General features: G+C 38.8%; 1 protein-coding gene across 3 annotated transcripts in view; it reads left to right on the top strand.

The window, feature by feature from the left end:
• NOL10 (nucleolar protein 10) overlaps window positions 1-20,494 on the top strand; it is a 115,414-nt gene that overhangs the window by 50,271 nt on the left and 44,649 nt on the right. The gene's annotated exons all lie outside the window — the stretch shown is intronic.

Genomic DNA, 20,494 nt, shown 5'->3' with positions numbered 1-20,494 from the left:
ATTCAGTGTTTGTTTAGCAAGCCATTTGGTTTAGAAGAATAAAGGTATCTCAATTAAAGGCGTGTGATTATTTTGGTTTTTGTTTTTGGAAACATGTTGTTAGGTGCCGTCATATTGGCTCTGACTCATAGTGACCCTGTAGGACAGAGTGGAACCAATTTCCAAGGAGCGACTGGTAGGTTCAAACTGCCCACCTTTTTGGTTAGACGTGGCTTGCCGTAGCTCTTAACCCCTGCGCCACCAGGGCTTTTTTGGAAACGTAAGTAAATTTAAGCAGCTGTGAAAATTAGATGCAATATCACTGAATCCAATTTTGAACCTTGGCAGTTAGCTATTTTATTTTAGAAAATTTTCTTAGAGGAAAAAAAAAAAAAAAAACTACATTTTAAAATAAAAATGCATTAAATATTTTCACTAAATCACCAAAAAATGTAAATTAAATATTTTCAGATTTACTGTTTAATTTAAAATCATATCTTAAATTTGGAAAGTACATTTAGGGCCAAAGTACATGCCAATGTGAGACATAAAGGTTTATATTTAACCAGATCCTGGTGGTGTAGTGGTTAGGAGTTCGACTGCTAATCAAAAGGTCGGCATTTCAAATGCACTAGTTTTTTTGGTTAGTTGCTCCTTGGAAACCCTGGGGGCCAGTTCTGTTCTGTCCTGTAGGGTCGCTATGAGGCAAAATAGACTCAATGGCAATGGATTTGGTTTTTTTTTAAGTGCCACTGTTTGTGTTAGATAATACCACTTGAACTTATTCAGCAAAATTCATAAAATTCACAAAACTCTCTCTTTGAAAATAGAGATGATGAGGTGTTAAGAAGGACAAAACCTCAAGGATATTTGCTTCACTTGTTTGTAAAATACACACACAGAGAGAAGCACAGACACACAAAGCCAGAGGTAATGCGGAAGATTTTAGGCACCAGATTTTGTGAAATGTAAACAAAAGGTTTAGTTTAATGAATGTGTTTAAGTCTCTTCACTTCAGTGAGTTATCACATTCACAAACCTGAAAAGGTTTGCAATAGAGCCAGAGTCTTCTGATAGCATCGTTCGGTTCATTTGCTTTTGTCTTCCTGTGGGTTTAGTCAGTGGTTTAGATCAGGGTCCTGTGTTGCAGCAGCCATGAAGACAACAGGTCAGTAAGCGTTGGATAGTTTTGGTGGTGGTCACTGGGGTGCTTTTGAAGTAACTTAGTTGTAGCGTTTGGAAGTCTGTTGTAGAGAAATGGTCTGGGACATTTTGTAGTAAATTACAGAGATTTGCATCTGGGCATTTTTTTATTGTTCGGTAAAGAATTAAAAATGGGTAACACTAGTTTTTTCATTAGTAATTTTTCTCTAGGAGTTTTTGGGACAAAAATATAAAGACATTTAAGTCTGTGGTGAATTGAATTTATCAGTCTAGTTCTAAACTCAGCTACTCTGTCAAATTGTCTGTTATAGAGTTGTTTCTGGGTACTTTTTGGCCATTCCTATGTAGCCTCCCTCACAGATGGCATCTTTTTTTCAAGTCCAGTATTCCAAATATTCCGACTCATAGCGACCCTGTAGGACAGAGTAGAACTGCCCCATAGAGTTTCCAAGGAGCGCCTGGCGGATTTGAACTGCCGACCCTTTGGTTAGCAGCTGTACCACCGACTCGATGGCACTGGGTTTGGTTTTCTGGGTTATTCCAAATATTACTGTACTGCTCTGATTGTGTTTTGGCATAATTCTCCAGAGGGCTGAAGAACACGGATGACTATATAATGCTTTCCCAACAACCACCTCTTACCTTCACCTCTCAAGAAGACAATACATTTTATCAGCTATTCAGCTTGTAAATATGTTGTTTTAGTTTACCATTAGGATTGACAGTAGCTGGAAAATCAGTGTCTAAAATTCTTAAAGTGCATGACTCCTTGGCTCTTTTGCCGGTTATTTTGCCTCTCTCTGTGTTATAAAAGTGATTGTAGGAGACCTAATAAGTGTTTTTATTTATCCAGCGAGATATTCAGTAGGACACTGTGCCAGGTACCAAGAGTATCGTGAGTAAAACAGATCTTACACCTGCCTTGTGGGCTTAGAATCTTGGGGGGCAGTGATAACAAATAAACCAGTATATAATTGGAAATTGCTGTAAATGCTGTGAAGGGAAGGAATGAGATGAAGTAGCAGAAGAATCTGCTTAGGGTAGTCGAGGGATCAGGCAGCTTTTTATCAGTCTCTTTTTTATGTATTGTCTTATCTTCCCCATTTTAATTTTAAAGACTTGGTCTTTATTTTGTGATCCCAGTACCCACCTGGGGCAAAATGGTGAATGATAATGGTTTCCTACAATCTCTAGAAACAAAATGAACAGCAGAGAGAATATTGACCTATAGAGAAGGTACTGCTTTCCCCTGTGGAGTTAGTTATATGAGGAGTCAGGCTTTCTTTTTCCTTTAATATGCGTCTCATATACAGATCACCTTAACATTATCTCTAAGCAGCATTTGACACAGTTGAGAGGCCTCCTTTAAGCACTGTGCCTAGCTTCTAGAACCACATTCTCCTGAATTTCCTCCTGTTGTCTAGTCGGCCCTTCTCAGCCTTCTTTGCTGCCCCCTTCATTTAGCCTTGGCCCTCAGCTCTCTTCCCATGGCCTCTAAATGTTAGTGAACTCTAGGGTTTAGTCCTTGTCTCTTCTCTATTAAAAAAAAAAAAAAAATTTTTTTTTCTCTCTCTCTAGGGAACCTAGCTGTCCCATGGCTTTATGTGATACCTGTATGCTGATGACTTCCACATTTGTATTGTCAGTCTTCCCCCCATTTCTGAGTGACAGAATTATGTATCTACCAGTGTACTTGCCCTTCTCCACTGGGCTCTCTGATAGGCATATTTAAACAGAACTCTTGATCCTAGGTCCTCACCCCTACCCCAAACCTGCCAGGCTTTCCCATCTCATAAGGACACCATCATCCACCCAGTTATCTAGGCCAGAGCAATCCACATTATACCTCCTCATCCAGTCTCCAAATGGGTCAACTGGACTAATCATTCTCCGCAGGAGAAAGACCTGGCGATCTGCTTATATAAAGGTTACAGCCAAGAAAACCCTAGCGGGCAGTTCTACTCTGAGTCGGAATTGACTTGATGGCACCCAACAACAGAAATCTTTATGGAAGCAGATTGCCAGGTCTTTCTTGCTCAGAGCCACTGGATGAGTTTAGACCACCAACCTTTAGGTTAATAGCTTAGGTTAATAGTTCAGGGTAAATTACTTGTGAGACCTTAACTAAATATCTATTTTTATAAATAAAGGTTTATTGGAACATAGCTGGGCCCATTTCTTTCTGTGTTGTCTATGACTGCATTAGGAGTCCCTAGCTGGCACAAATGGTTAAGCACTTACCTACTAGCCAAAAGGTTAGTGGTTCAAACTCACCCATAGGTGCCTCAGAAGACAGACCTGGCAAACTACTACTGAAAGGTCACAGCCTTGAGAACCCTACGAAGCAGTGCTACCCGGTAACACGTGGGGTCACTGTTAGTTGGAATCAGTGAGATGGCAACTAACAACAACAACTGCATTCTCACTACAATGGCAAAGACCATCTGATCCACAGCCTAAAATAGTAATCTGGCCCTTAAAAATTTTGCTGATCTCTACCCTAGACTACTGGAGCCCTGGTTGCCCAGTACTTAAGAGTGTGGCTGCCAACCAAAAGGTTGGCGGTTTGAATCTCCTAGCCATTCCTTGGAAACCCTATGGTGCAGTTCCACTCTGTCCTATAGGGTTGCAGTGAGTTGGAATTGACTCAGCGGGTTTTACTCTAGACTAGACCATGTTTTCCGTTGAAGCATGAAGATTTCCCTGCATTTATTTTCCTACTTATGCATGTGTATCTTTCCCCACTGTAATATAAAACATGGACGAAGGGGCATTGTCTTTTCCACTATTAAATTCCCTGCACCTAAAACAATGCCTACCACACTGTAAGCACTCAGTTAATAAGATGAATAAGCAAATACATGGGAGTAATATGATTACTGTAGTTAAGGGAATCTTGTATATTTTGACAACGGCTAGTTTGTAGTGCTTTACAGCTGTTGTTATACCAGATTCTAAATTTTGCATTTGCCTTTTTCAGCATTGTAACAAAAGAGCAGAGAACAAGGTTGATAAGTGCCAGAATAGAATTTTTATACAGCAGGATAAGGGTCAGTTCCTTTGCTCTGACAGTACATTCTAATCAGCTACATTAGAGAATATTGGTGTGTTGCAGTGATTATGTTCTGGAGTGCCTACGAATTTCTGAAAGTAATGACTTGTCCAAAAGATTTAGTAGTGATTCTGTTAAGAGAGAAACTTTTTCCTGGAAAAATACAAAGGTAGAATGTGAAAGTAAGGGCATTTAGCTTTTGCTGTAGCATTTTTAAAATCTGTGTAATAGTTGGCTTTCCATCTATGGTAGGATGGACTTACCTGTTCTAAAGGTTGAAAGTAATGCGTTTTGTTTCTCTTCCTGTGTGTACTTGTGCTTTTCAGCTGGAGTTGCTGGAAGTGCTGTGCATATTCTTTCCTAAGATTTGGGTTTGAATTTGGACCACGATTAGTCCCGTTGACCCATTTTGAGTCAAAGCCAACACTGAAGGCTCATTTTTGCTTACTAATTGGATGTCCAAGAGAATTGGAGATCACTAAAGAACCGTCTGTATGAGACCTAAAGGTCAGCAATTACTCTAAAGCTGAGACGATAATGGAGCAGGGAAACTAGAGTATGAAAAATGGAACAACCAGAAAGCAGTTAAAGAGAATGTTTGACACCTTGTGATAAATGCAACTAACGTCACTGAACAATTTATGTAGAAATTGTAAAATGGGAACCTGATTTGTTGTGTAAATTTTGAAGAAAAACACAATAAAATGTTATTTAAATGAATATAAAGAAAACAAAAAAAGAAAAATGAGGCGATCTCTCTGGCTCACTGGCATGTGTTAAAATGGCCCTGTCGATATTAGTTTCCATGTGGAATCCTAAAAGTGATAGATCACATTTTCCTCTAAAATATTTATTTAAGCAAAGAGCTATTAGATACAGTGACAGAAATAATTTTGTTAGAAATTCTTATTCTGTAGTACTAGAAGCAACATATTCTCTCTTGGTTTGGGGAAATAGAGCCAGATGCAAAGAATACTGTCCTCTGGGGAATTTGCCAGCACACAAGGAATGTACAAGATAGAACATAAACTGGACAAGTAGTGGCTGAAATATTTCCCATACTAAAGGATTTTTCAGTGTGTGTTAAAGGAGAGGGAAGCTTTTGAGGCATGGAGTGTTATTGGAAGGAAATTAAAAAAAAAATTGTTTTTGTTGTGTTTTAAAAGAAAGTTTACAAATCAAGTCAGTCTCTCATACCAAAATTTATATACACCTTGCTATATACTTCTAGTTGCTCTCCCCCTAATGAGATAGCACACTCCTTCCCTCCACTCTCTCTTTTTGTGTCCATTTGGCCAGTTTTTGACTGACTCTGCCCTCTCATCTCCCCTCCAGACAGGAGCTGCCCACATAGTCTCATGTGTCTACTTGATCCAAGATCAGTCTTCACCAGTATCATTTTCTATTCCATAGCTCAGTCCAATCCCTGTCTGAAGAGTTGACTTTGGGAATGGTTCCTGTCTTGAGCTAACAGAAGATCTGGGGATCATGACCTCCGGGGTCCTTCTAATCTCAGTCAGACCATTAAGTCTGGTCTTTTTGTGAGAATTTGGGGTCTGCATCCCACTGTTCTCCTGCTCCCGCAGGGGTTCACTGTTGTGTTCCTTGTCAGGGCAGTCATTGGTTGGAAAGGATTTTTTTTTTTTTTAATTGTGCTTTAAGTGAAAGTTTACAAATCAAGTCAGTCTCTCACACAAAACCTTATATACACCTTGCTATATACTCCTAATTGCTCTCCCCCTAATGAGATAGCCCGCTCCTTCCCTCCCTGCTCTCTTTTCATGTGCATTCTGCCAGCTTCTAACCCCCTCTGCCCTCTCATCTCCCTTCCAGATTGGAGATGCCAACATTGTCTCAAGTGCCTACTTGATCTGAGAAGCTCATTCTTTACCAGCATCTTTTTTCTATTCCATTGTCCAATCCAATCCCTGTCTGAAGAGTTGGCTTTGGGCATGGTTCCTGTCCTGGGCTAAAAGAAGGTCTGGGGGCCATGACCACCGGGGTCTTTCTCGTCTCAGTCAGACCATTAAGTCTGGTCTTTTTATGAGAACTTGGGGTCTGCATCCCATTGCTCTCCTGCTCCCTCAGGGGTTCTCTGTTGAGTTCCCTGTTAGGGCAGTCATCGGTTGTAGCTGGGTACCATCTAGTTCTTCTGGTCTCAGGCCGAGGTAGTGTCTGGTTTATGTGACCCTTTCTGTCTCTTGGGCTCGTAATTACCTTGTGTCCTTGGTGTTCTTCATTCTCGTTTGGTCCAGGTGGGTTGAGACCAATTGATGCATCTAAGATGGCTACTTGCTAGCATTTAAGACCTGGAAGTGGATTTTGAAGTCACCTAGTATGCCCTTAATTTATAGCTGAGGAATCAAGTTATTTGTGCAAGGTTAATTGACAAGTTGGTGGCAGAACAGGATCTAGAAGTAATTTCTTCTTTTTATATTACCTGTTGGAGAGAACTCAGATTTGGGAATTGAGTTTGAATGCAAGCGTTGCCACTTAAAATTTTGTGACCTTGAATGAGTTACTTGAACTACAGCAGAGGAATGATAGTGTGAGACAGCTGTGAGGAATAAACGCACTTGCTCAATCACCTGTCATAGCGTCTGACACATGATGGTGCTCAGCTGATTCTTACTATTATACTTCCTTAAAGTGAGCAGAATCCAGGGGTTCAGTGGCAGATAATACATGGGCAAAAATTGTGGCATTATGTGGCCGTGGGCTTTTTTGTGGCTTTTAGAAGGAATGTGATGTTGAAAAAATGTACTGAAAAGGTGGTGACAAAGTCCTAAGTGTGGGTAAGGAAAACGATTTTAAAAATATGATTGGGGACTATTCAGACTGTTAGAGATCATATAAAATACAGGTTGAGAGAGAACTGTTGATGCCATTCATTTTCCCTGTTAATTATTGAAACAAAACTGATAAGATCTGGTTGCTAAAATAAGAAATGTGATTTTTAAAAGTGAAGTCCGTTTTCCTCCATTATATCAGCAAAACACACTCTTTATAGGAGAGTTAGCAAATAAGGAAGAGTAGAGGAAAACTCAAATACCCTTTCACTGCCCAAAGACAAACACATTAACATTTTGTTACATTTTTTCAGTATTTTAATCTGAAATATTATTGGTATGGTTCCACATCTTGCTTTTTTCTACTTAATAAATATTTTCTCATGTTATTGTAAACTTTTGGAGTTCATTGAAAACTTGGTTTTGTGTGTGATTATGAAAGTAATACATAGTTTTTTTTTTTTTTTTAATTTAGAAATATCAGAAAAAGCAACTATAACCTCACTAGTTAGAGACATTCCTGCCGACATTTTTATTGAGAGACAGAGTGAATGGACAATTTTAACCAGTGGTCATATGCCCTCAACCAGATTGAGATGGTTGAGATGAGAGAGCCTTTCTCACTTGAGAGAATTCAGCACTAATTCCCTAAATCCCCCATTATGTGTAAAGAGTCCTGGTGGTGCAGTGGTTAAGCGTTTGCCTACTAACCGAAAGGTTGGTGGTCTACTCGGAAAGAGTAAGATGTGGCAGTCTGCTCCCAGAAAGATTACAGCCTCAGAAAATTTATGGGACAATTCTACTCTATCATCTAGGGCGGCTATGAGTTGGAATGGACTTTAACGCTGATGGGTGTGTGTATCCATTATATGTAATGAATTACCTTCTCTCCAGCGCATTTAGAATGGTGCTGGTTATGTATCACCCTTGGAAGAATTGAGAGAACAGTCACTCAGTTATATATTTTTTGTATTCTGTGGTTCAGATGAGGAATTGTGTTTGAGGGAGGCCACTCGAATCTGTTGTTTCCTCAAAAGTTCTTCATCCCCAGCCCCCCTCACAGTGTTGCCATGCTGAGCACGGTTCTAAAAGTTTCAGATAAGGGGTTTTTTGTGTGTATGTGATATGGCCCCTAGATGCAGGTTATCCACTGTGTCTGGTTCTGCTCCAACGCCAGAGGAAAAATGTGCTGCTTGGACTTACTGAAGGACATTCCTAAGGGATTTTCAAGGTTAATTTTTATTATACTCTCTTTACTTTTATCTGTTGGACCGTAAAACCTGATCTCTGTTTAAGAGGTTAAAACCAATGAAATATAAACTTCAGAAATACTAAATTATATCTGTTGTCATACCAGATTGCAAATTTTACATTTGGCTTTTTCAGCTACCAGTATTTTAACAAAAAAGCAGCGAGCATGGTTCATAAATGCCAGAATGTAATTTGTATGAGGTAGAATAAGGGTCAATTCCTTTGTGGTTACACTGTGCTCTACTGAGTCAGGTCAGAGAATAAGGTAGAAGTTCTTTAAGAACAGTTGTTCAGAATAAGGGGAGATAAGGCTTAGCAACAATGCCACCTGCTTTAAAAAAGATTTGGAGAGTTTATTCGACAGTAAGTCAAAGGAAGAAATGCTGAGCAGAGTGTTGGTGGTGGTTCCATGTGTGAACCGGGTGAGTGAGGACGAGGTGGTGCCGTGAGGACGAGGTGGTGCAGTGAGGGGCTTTCCCTTGGGGCTCTTAATGTGGTGAAGGTACCTGTGTTCGTTGAGAAATAGTTTACAGTAGTCGAGGGTAAGAGGAAGCTGAGAAAATAATTGAGGAATTTTGTTATGTACCATCTAGAGAAGGCGTGTTTTTAGGATGTAAGGAAAGAGTAAGATCATGAAAGAAAGGCACCTTGGGTGCAGTAAGGAAAATGGTGGCATGTTGGGGTAAGGAAGAAGTGTTCTATTACTGAGAGTGAGCAAAGAGCTATCAGAATATGGGAGGGAGTGAAGGACCAACCTGCCAGAGCTTCTGAAAGGAAGAAAAAGACAGAATTGAATGAAAACCACATTTCATTTTTATTTAAGTTCAGTTTTAATTGAATTCCAAAGATGCATACTTTTTTCCTTTATTGTTGTAGGAAACGTAGTTAACATTTGCGAGCTCCTTATTTGTCACTTGTACAATTCAGTGAAACCAATTACATCAGTCGTGCTGTACAACTATCACCAGTATCCATTGCCGTATTTTCCATCCCCATAAACAAAAACTTAATGCTAGGTAGACAGATACTTCCCTTTTTCCCCTTGCCAACCGCTCCTGATAATCACTGTTAAACTCTGATCTGTATACATTTGCCTGTTTTAAGTGTTTTATATTAGTGAGCTCATACTGTGTTTGTCCTTTTGTGATTCGCTTGTTTCACTCAGCATAATGTTTTCAAGGTTCATCCATGTGGTTGCATGTATCAGGACCTCTTTTTTCTTTATGGAAGAGTAGTACTCCACTGTATGAATGTACCACATTTTGTTTGTCCATTCATCTGTAGATGGACATTTGGGTTGTTTCTGCCTTTTGGCTATTGTGACTAGCGCTGCAGCCAACACTGGTACACATGTGTGTATGTTCATGGTGCTGCTTTCAGGTCCAAAGAGGACATACAACAAGCTCATGAAAAGATACCCACCGTCATTAGCCGTCGTCGTCGTTAGCTGCTGTTGAATCAGTTCCGACCCATGGAGATCCCATGTATGCAGATGGAGTAGAACTGCTTCATAGGGCTTTTAAGGCTGTGGCCTTTCGAAAGCAGATTATCAGGCCTGTCTTTCGAGGCTCCTCTGGGTGAGTTTGAACTGCCAGCCTTTATTTAGGTTAGTATTCCAGCACTTAACCATCTGTGCCGCCCAGGGATTCCTATTAGCCATTAACCAGACCCAGTGCCGTCGGGTCGATTCTGACTCATAGTGACCCTATAGGACAGTATTAGCCATTAACCAGACCCAGTGCCGTCGGGTCGATTCTGACTCATAGCGACCCTATAGGACAGTATTAGCCATTAGGGATATGCAAACCGAAACCACAACGAGATACCCTTTCACTTCTTTTAGGATGGCTAAGATAAAAAAACGGAAACCCTGGTGGCGTAGTGGTTAAGTGCTATGGCTGCTAACCAAAAGGCTGGCAGTTCGAATCTACCAGGCGCTCCTTGGAAACCCTGTGGGGCAGTTCTACTCTGTCCTGTAGGGTCGCTATGAGTCGGAATCAACTCGACGGCAACGGGTTTGGTTTTTTGGTTTTAAGATTTAAAAAAAGGAAAATGACAAATGTTGGTGAGGATGCAGAGGGATTGGAACCCTCATCCATTGCCAGTGGGAATGCTAAATGGTACAGCTGCTGTAAAAAATGATTTGGCAGTTCCTCAAAAAGCTAAAAATAGAGCTGCCATTTGACCCAGCGATCCCACTGTGATCCAAGAGACTTGAAAGCAGTGACAGGAAAAGGTGCAGACTTTTTAGATGTCTTGATCCAAACATAATAATGCTGATGGGACATGTGCTTAATTTTATTCTCCAAAAAAGGCATCTTAAAGATAAAACCAAGCATATAAGAAAGATCTAGAAGGATAAGATGTCCTATAGAAGATGAAAGAGCTAATTTTTTAAATCATTTTTTATTGTGCTTTAGGTGTCAGTTTACAGTGCAAATTAGTTTGTCATTCAAAAACTTATATACAGATTTTTTTGTGACATTAGTTGCAATTCCCACATTGTGTGAGCACTTGCCCCTTTTTCCTTTCCACCCTGGGTTGCCCATGTCCACTCATCCTGTTTTCCTGTCTTCTCATCTTTGCTTTTGTGCAAATGTTGCTCATTTGGTCTCTTAAACTTGATTGAACTAAGAAGCACGTTCCTCACCTGGGTTATTGTTTGTTTTATAAGCCTGTCTAACCTTTGGCTGAAAAGTGGACTTTGGGAGTGGCTTCACTTTGAGTTAGCAGGGTGTTAGGGGGCCATAGTCTCAGGGGTTCTTCCAGTCTCTGTCAGACTAGTAAGTCTGGTCTTTTTTGTGTGAATTTGAATTTTGTTCTACATTTTTCTCCTGCTGTGTTGGAGACCCTCTATTGTGATTCCTTTCAGAGCAGCTGGTGGTGGTAAATGGGTACCATCTAGTTCTTCTGGGGTCAGGCTGGTAGAGGCTGTGTTCATGTGGTCCACTAGTCCTTTGGACTGACGTTTTCCTCGTGCCTTTGGTTTTCTTCATTCTCCTTTGGAAACAGCTAATTTTTATAGAGAAAAAAAAAAAAATAGGAGGCACTTAATAGGCACAACGCAGCAGGTTAGTGGAAGAGTTAGATTCCAAACTCCAGGTATTTTCATTATCTTTTGCTAATGGAAAAAGGGAGGGGGGTACAATGCAGACGTATTTCTTCGTAGTAAGTTTCCTTTCTAAGTGAAACTTTGAGCAGATCTGTCCGAATTGAGTTTTATCTTACGCATAATAAGGCATTCTCCTTGTAATTTTTTCAGTTATTTATTCATGAATATGAACTAGGAAGTAAGGCACAAATGTCAGGTGGATAATATTCTGTTTTAATACAGACAAGTTGTTTGTGTCTTTACAAAGCGGAAGTGTGCTCTTCCTATTTTAATCATAACACTTTAAGGCAGTAACGTTGTATCTGTGATATTCTCAAAGGAAATCCTCTCCATTTCCCATCACAGTTTATTGGGTCACAAGAGTGGCGGAGATACAGAAAACATTCATCTGTGACACTCAGGAAGCAGTTATCTGAGCATCCTGCACATTTCCAAAAGTCAATTTCAGTTCTGACTGGATAAAAATCCATATCATTTCCATATGAAAGTATTTGATGCACATATGACATTTTTTTAATAGTAACAATGTATCAGATACTTGTTTTTACTTAAACTGAAGCTGTCATTTATTTTCTGGCATGCCCATTTTTCTGAAAATAAATGACAGCTTCCCATTCAGATGCTGGTTATTCACCTTGAATCAAATATTGACCAAAAGCCTTGTTTCTGGCTATCATCTCCATCTTGGTGCTTGCTAAACCAAGTTCATTTCTTTACTATCTTCATCTTGGACAAGATCGAGTTAGAAGTAAATCCAGTATTTCAGTGTCCTGTTGGTTTGGTTACATGTATGGCAATGATAGAATATTAGTGTCCACAACCAAGGATTGGTTTTTGTTTCTGAATGTGCTTGACGGCTTGAGTCACATGACAGTTTCTTTGATCAATATGATGTAAATTACTTTTTTTTTTTTTCCTTTAAAAATAGAAAACAGATTATACAAATAGGCAAGAAATTTGGGCTATATTTTTTTAAAAGCATCAGCCCGTGCAAAAAATAATAAGGAACTTGCACCAACTTAACTCTGATTCAGTGTTCCACATCCCAGTTGTTTATTTTCTGATGCCCATTTATTAGGGTGTAGGCTCCATCAGGGCAGGAATTTTGTCTGCGTTATTTTTCGCTGTGTCCCTGGTGCCTAGAACAGTATCTGGCACTTAGTAGGCTCTCAATAAATACCCACTGTTTAGAATGAATGAATATTACTGACGCTTTGTTTTTTTAAACTTATTTTGGAAATATATATAAAATTAGAAATATAATGAATCCCCTCATACCCATCTCTTTGCTTCAACATTATCAACTTTCTGGCCCATGCTTTTTTGGTGGGGGAGTAAATGTGGGTGGTTTGTATTACTGGCACTTTAGATTGCTCTGCAAGGTAGTTGTTAGAAATTGTTAAATGGGAACAAATACTTCATCTTCATATGGCACAGATCTTTAGATTATATATTTACCCTCTTAAGGAATAGACTCTCGTTCTTGGTGGGAAAACAAAAAATGTCTAAATAGTTGTAGTGAGACTTATATTGAAAGAAAGATTAGATCTGACCATCTTTATTTCTTGCATATCTGCAAATGGTTGTATTGTTATTTTTTGTATTTGTCCCTAAAGAAAATACCACCCTAATTCTTTGTCATTATAGGCTTGACCACGTAGTTGTTATTTCCCATCACAATTTATTGGGTCACAGGAATAGCAGAGATACAGAAAACATTGATGTGTGATATAAAAACATTCCTTAGTTTTTAGCTCGAGTATTTTGGGTCATTCATTACACAAACGCTTAGTTGGCATCTTTCATGTGCCTGTACTAAATAAGGCCTCGGTGTCAAAGGTATTCTAAGAGACATGGGCCTTGCTGCCTAGGAGCTTATTATAGTCTGTTCGAGGAACAGATAGTACAGTTGATAAGGGGCTGGGGTGGTGATACTGTGTATACAAAATATTAAAGAAGCACAGAGAAAGGTCACCTTCCCGTTGGTGGGAGGGTCAGAGAGGGTAATGATGTCTGAATCAAACTTTGAAGCTCACATATGAATTAGTCATTGAAGAGGTGGGAAAAGGGTGGTAGGATCAGGAACTCATTCAACACTCAGGTAAATGAAAGCAAACACCGGACCATCAATTAGTTCAGTCTGTTTGGGAGGAGCTTAGGTTTTACAGGGGCAGGGAGGGGCAATAAATAAGATTGGAGCAGTATCAGGACCTAGATCTGAACTTTTTATGTGACGTTAAAAGTTTTGAATTTGATTTTAAACAAAACCGTGTACCCTTGAAGGGTTTTCTTCAGAGGAATGAGCTCAGATATGTGTGTCCAGTTATTCTGCCTGTAAGGTAGCTTTGGAAGGAGGGAACAGGACGTAATTGTAATAACCCAGGAAAAATATGGAGGGCTCCTGGTGTAATGGTTAAGTGCTTGGCTTACTAACTGAAAGATTGGTGGTTTGAACCCACCAGCGGCTCCACAGGAGAAATGACCTGGTGATCTGCTGCCATAAAGATTACAGCCTTGGAAACCCTGTGGGGCAGTTCTGCTCTGTCATGTAGGAGTCAGTTCAACAGCACTCAACAACAACTGTCTAAGGCAGTGGGCATGATGAGGGAGGAAACAGATCTAAGAGGTATTCCATAGAGCTTGGTGATTCACTGGAAGAGGTGACTAACAGGGGGGCCGTGCAACTGAATGAATAGTAGCTTCAGTCACAGAAATAATAGCTACAGAAGGTAGAGTCGATGCCAAGCTCAGTTTCAGAAATAGTGAACTGTCTTCGTAGTCTCCTGTGTATAGGTAAAACTCTGGGACTTCAGATAATACTGTGCTAAACTGCTTCCTTGGAAGGCGCTTTTATTTTATTATTTTTTTTTGACTCATCTCCATGGAAAGGATCAAAGGTTGTGAGTTAGGGTCTTGAATTTTCTAGAGGAAAAAACTCATCTTTTGTATCTGCACTTTAAGCGTCTGAAATACGTGGATCTCTTCTCGGTCAGCATCGCAGCTACCAGTCAGTCAGGAATTATTGACTGGGTTTCCACCTCTTTTATAAAGATTATTTGAAACAATTGGTGTTTCAGTCTAATAGCGTGAGGGGCTTGTTAGCTGCTTGGTATCTGTATTTATGCCTGTATCCTTTTGAGGGTGTCATTTGTTTTGCTTTAGAAAAATGCTCTAATTAAAAAAAAAAAAAAGTAAACATTGTAAACTATATATAACCTAGAAAGGAAAAGCCCTCCATAGCCACCTCTGCTGTTACCGTTATTAGCAAGTTACTGTACATTCCTTGCAGACCAAGTCAGTCCCCAACATACATACATACGCACACATGTATGTTAACAGAATTGGGATCTCATTATACCTACCGTTCTGAAAGGTTTGTTGTCGCTTAACAATTTATCATTCTGGTCAGCACATAAAAGTCAAACTGGTTTTCATAGCTGCGTAGTGTTTCATTTTATAGCTGTATTATAATTTATCTAGTTTTCCTGTGTGTGGGTATTTACCACCCATTTCTATTCTCTGAACCCGTGTTGTCCACGGGACTTTGTGTGATGATGAAGCGTTCTGTATCTGCCCCACTGGATGCAGTAACCACTAGCCCCAAGTGGCTTTTGGGCACTTAAAATGAGGTTAGTGGGCCTAAGGGACTGAGTTTTTAATTTAATTTAATTTAAATTTAAGTAGCCACATGGGGCTAGTGGCTACTAAAGTGGACGGTGTAGCTCTGTACTGTTCCAGAATCAGATTAGGTCATTAAGCTACTTGCTTGAACCACGTTACTTTTGCCCTCACAAAATTTCATGGTGTTTCTTTTGTGTTAACTGTCATATGGGGTTCTTTTGTGAACCTCTTTTAAAGAAATATTTTTCAGCATTGGAGTCCATTAAGGAAAGATCCAGGACGTGTTTCTTGAGTTTAATTCCAGGAGAGCTTCTCTTTCCAGACTTACCAGTGTAGTTCCTTTTATCAAGTCAATAATATCTTTCTACCTTATTGTGCATCTCCTTCCGCCTTGGTTACCAGGGAGCCCAAAGGTACAGCTTTGGTGCAATAATAGTAATTGGCTTTTTTACTTCTCATCACTACTGCCACCCAGATTGCACAGCTTTCCTTTAATTCTAAGTTTAAAGATTTCATTATGAGTACAGTTTTTATGGTAAAGCTCTTCAAATTCTTCTTGAAAACAGTTAAATTTTAAATAAAGTCTTTGGGATCTGCCCTAAGACTTAACTAACAAAAGATTAATACACATAATTGTATTTATGTATTAATATACATGTCTTTCTTTCAACAGTCCCACACAGGCTGATACCATGTATTTCAGTAAAATCCTTAATATTGTCATGTTTGTGGAAATTCTGTTTACCATTTCAGAGGGAAGTATGCATACTTAAAACTCTGAAGTAGGTGTTCTACCTAGGATGATAGAACGTTAGTTCTAAGTACTTTTTATGGTTGGCCTTATTTTTTTCCATTTATGGATCCAGATTTGAGTCTCTTACCTTTTTCTTTTGCTGTGCCGGTGTAATGCTCTCCGTTGGCTTTATATGGGGCACATGTGGGAAAACTTACTTTGCTTGAATTTCAGATGTGTCCTTCAGGATTTCCTAGGTCCGTCTGTGGTACCTTGTAGATAATCAGTAACTGCTAAATGGGGGCAAAATAGCTTTGGCCTTCCTAGGATAGCACACTGTTAAGGTGTATAACTCTGAGAAAAAGTGTGTATGTAATTAAAAAACTGTTTTGCTCTTCCTTTGTTTCTGCCAAGTTTCCATCCCTTGATATTTTTAAGTATTTGGATACTCTTGGTTTTTTACACAGACTTCAGCATTAGGAACTGGAGGCAGTAAGAATATGCTGAAAATTATTAATTAAGACCTTTGCCTGCAAGGAAGTAGGCTAGAACCAGGAAACTACTGATGTGGTAACCAAGGATAACACGCCCGAACCATCTGTGTGACTCTTGGCAGGAATGAAATGACAAAATGAGATCTTGGGGAGTGCTCATTACCAGGTGTGTGATCAAAAGATAAATATTTTCATACGAAACACATTGGCCTTGTGCCGTTAGTACCCATGGGGTACGTGTGTGTGCATACATAGTCCTCAAGGTTGTAGGTAGCATTTTAGTGCAGTTAGGAAATTGGGAGAGGAAAAGGTTGGAAATAGGGGACTTTAACTTTGCTTGGAGCCATTGTTACTGTAAACTCTGGACGTGAACTCTGAAACTGCGCTAGAATTTTTAGGTGTAAGATGATGACAAACAGCGAATGGTGATCTGTAGCAGAGGTGCGAGGCCCGACCCTTCAGGAAAGAATGAATGGGAGGTCTTAAAGAAACATCTTTTTTTTTTTTAAACAGTGAACTTTGAAAAAAAGGTTTAGGACTGTGTTAAGATAGATTTTTTTTTTTTTATCCTATTTAATGCTTTAATTGTAGTTTTTCATGAAAAGCAGACAGAAATATAAAGCTTTTCATTCACTTCAAATTAGAATTACTTGGGTTAAATATAAACCAATTTTGAATACTTAAAGAACTTTGAGAGATTTGTTTAATGAAGGAATTTCATGGCTTTGAATAAAATTTTTGCTTACTTAAACTGCAGTTGTTCACTGGAGAGTAGTAATTCTATTCCCCCATTCTAAATTTAGCAGACGTATCTGGTTTTCACGATGCTTGCATGTTCTGCATGTTGCTAAGTTCAAGGTTCATAAATCTCCAGTGGACATACGAGTTTGGTTTTCAATAAATTTTTACTTTGGTTTCCCAGAAGCTTCCAAGACGTGCTTGCTGACACCTCAAATAACATTAAAAATTATTAAAAAGAAGAGAAAGAGTAGTATGACTTTTGTGTATCTTTTCATCTGGTGAAGGAAGCAGGATAGTATATATATAGGAGTAGTCCTTTGAGATGAGTTTGCTAAAAGGTAATTTCCTATCAGCTCCTTTTGAAGAGAACTAAAGTGTTCCTCTATCTTCCATTCTCCCCATCTTTCTAATTTATTTATGTGTGTGTTAGGTATTTCTTGCATTTCTCTGGCCTTTTCGATAGCCCAGGGTAACTTTGTCAGGAATCGATAGCCTAATTGGTTCCTGGGAGACAGTCCCCATACAAACTCATATTGGGCTTCCTTTCCTGGAAACGCATTTTTCCAGAAAATCAAAACAATATTGAAAAAATATAAAAGTATAAAAATACATGAAAATAAAATAGTATAAGCACATGGCTTCACAGACATTAATCATGCAAAGTCAAAAGCTTAATGTGAAGTTTTTTTTTTTTAATTGTGCTTTAAGTGAAAGTTTACAAATCGAGTCAGTCTCTCACACAAAAACTTACCTACACCTTGCTACATACTCCCAATTGCTCTCCCCCTAATGAGAAAACCCACTCCCTCCCTCCACTGTCTCTTTTCGTGTCCATTTCGTCAGCTTCTAACCCCCTCTACCCTCTCATCTCCCCTCCAGGGAGGAGAAGCCAACATAGTCTTGAATGTCCACCTGATCCAAGAAGCTGACTCCTCACCAGCATCCCTCTCCAACCCATTGTCCAGTCCAATCCCTGTCTGAAGAGTTGGCTTTGGGAATGTTTCCTGTCCTGGACCAGCAGAAGGTCTGGGGGCCATGACCACCGGAGTCCTTCTAGTCTCAGTCAGACTTTAAGTCTGGTCTTTTTATGAGAATTTGGGGTCTGCATCCCACTGCGCTCCCTTAGGGGTTCTCTTGAAAACAGTTTTAAGTGTGCTCTTGGCACAGCATCACCTGTGCTCTTCTTGTCAGAAATGCTTTAACTGAATCTAATTATGAAGAACAATCAGCTGACGTAGATTGTGGGGCATTCTACGAATCAGCTGGCCTCAACTCTTAGAAAATGTCACCTTCTTGAGAGGTAGCAAAAGGTGACTCTTCTGGATTAAAGGAAACCAAAGAGATATAATAACCTCATGTAATGTGTGATCCTTAATTGGGTTTTTTTTTTTTTTCTTCAAATAACAGCTTTATTAAATATAATACACATATCATAAAGTTCACCCTTTTTAAGTGTATACTTCAGGGGCTTTTAGTATATTCACAGAGTTGTATAATCATTGCCACTATGAAATTCCACATTTCATCACACCAAAAAGAAGCCCCGTACCCATTAGCAATCCAGCCATTCCCCATCCTCTGAGCCCCTGGTAGCCACTAATCTGCTTTCTGTCTCTGTGGAATGCCTCTTTTGGGAGAGTCAAACAATAGGTGGTTTATTGTGTCTGATTTCTTTCACTTAGTGTAATGTTTTCAAGGTTTATAATGTATTATGTATCACTACTTAGTTCCTTTTTATTGCTAAATAATATTCCATTGTTTGGGTATGTCGCAGCTTGTTTATCTGTTCATCAGTTGATGTTCATTTGGGTTGTTTCCACCTTTTGGCTATTAAATGCTGCTATGAACTTTTTTTTGGCTTTAAAGAACAGAAATTTATTGTCTCACAGGTGCTGTGAACATTTGTGAATAAGTTTTTGCGTGGACATATGTTTTCGTTTCTCTAGGTGTTGTATATTTAGAAGTGGCATTGCTGGGTCATACAATTACTCTGTGTTTAACCTTTTGAGGAAACTTTTCCACAGTATTTTACATTCCTTCCAGCACTGCAGGAGCACTGGCCATGCAGTTGTTAAGTGCACTGCTGCTAACCAAAAGGTCGGTGGTTCAAACCTACCAGCTGCTCTGCATAAAAAAGAAGTGGCAATCTACTCCCATAAAGATTACAGCCTTGGAAACCCTATTGGGCAGTTCTACTCTGTCCTGTAGGTTTGCTGTGAGTCGAAACCACATCAACAACAGTGAGTTTGTTTGGAATGACTAATGATGTTGAGTATCTTTGGATATGCTTATTGGCCATTTATGTATTTTCTGTCTTCTTTGGAGAAATGTCTATTCAAATTCTTTGCCTATTTTAAAAATAAGTTTATCTTTTTATTGTTGAGTTGTAAGAGTTCTTTATATATTTTGACCATTAGACTCTTATCAGATATTTGATTTGAAAAATTTTTTTTTTCGTTCTGTGGGTTGTCTTTTTACTTTTTTGTTGGTGTCCTTTGAAGCACAAAAGTTTTTAATTTTGATAAGATCCATTTTGAGTTAATTTTTTATATGGTGTGAGGTAGAGAGATACAACTTCATTCTTTTGCATGTGGGTATTCACTTGCCCCAGCACGAGGTGTTCTAAAGACTGTCCATTCCCCGCTGAATTGTTTTGGCACCTGGTTGAAAATCAATTGATCATAATTGTAAAAGCTTATTTCAGGACTTTGAACTCTTTTCTATTGATTTATGTCTATCATTATGACAGTACCATACTCTCCTGATTACTGTAGCTTTGTAGCTCTTTGCAATTGGTCTGAGTCCTCCAATTTTGTTCTTCTTCTAGATTTTGTTTATTCTGAGTCCCTTGGATTTCCATATGAATTTTAGGTTCAGCTTGTAATTTTCTAACAAGAAAATAAAAGGGCAGCTAGAATTTCAATAGAGATTTTATTGAATTTATAGATTAATTTGGGGAATAGTGCCATTTTGGTGATATTAAGTCTTCCAATCCATGAACCTGGAGTGTCTTTCTATTCACTTAAGTCTTCTTTAATTTCTTTCAACAATGTTTCATAGGTTTCAGTGTACAAATCTTACATTTCTTTGGTTAAATTTATTTCTAAGTATTTTATTATTTTTGATGCTGTTGGAAGTGTTTTCCTAATTTCATTTTCAGATTATTTGCTGGTGTATAGAAATCTAACTCATTTTTGTATATTGATCTTGTATCCTGCAACCTTGTTGAACTCTTTTATTAGCTCTGATAGCTTTTTTTTGTTCTCCCAGTTTCATTTACTGTATGCTTTTGAGTTATTTTCTTAGGAGTTGCACTGGGGATTGCCATTAGAATCTTAACTTCTCACAATTTAGTTCAGATTAATATCAACTTAATTTCAGTAGTATACAAAAACTTAGCACCCAGCCAACTCCTTTGTGTTGTTATTGTCTCAAATTATATCGTTATACCTTGTATGCCGATTAACTTAGATTTATAATTATTGTATTATGCAGTTGTCTTTTAAATCAGACAGGCAAAGGAAAGAGTTAAAAGCAAAAATTACAATCATACTGTCT

The sequence above is a fragment of the Elephas maximus genome, chromosome 12, assembly GCF_024166365.1.
Source record: "Elephas maximus indicus isolate mEleMax1 chromosome 12, mEleMax1 primary haplotype, whole genome shotgun sequence".
Classification (NCBI taxonomy): Eukaryota; Metazoa; Chordata; class Mammalia; order Proboscidea; family Elephantidae; genus Elephas; species Elephas maximus.
Note: the sequence above shows the minus strand (reverse complement) of the source record. Positions and strands in the feature narration are given on the sequence as shown.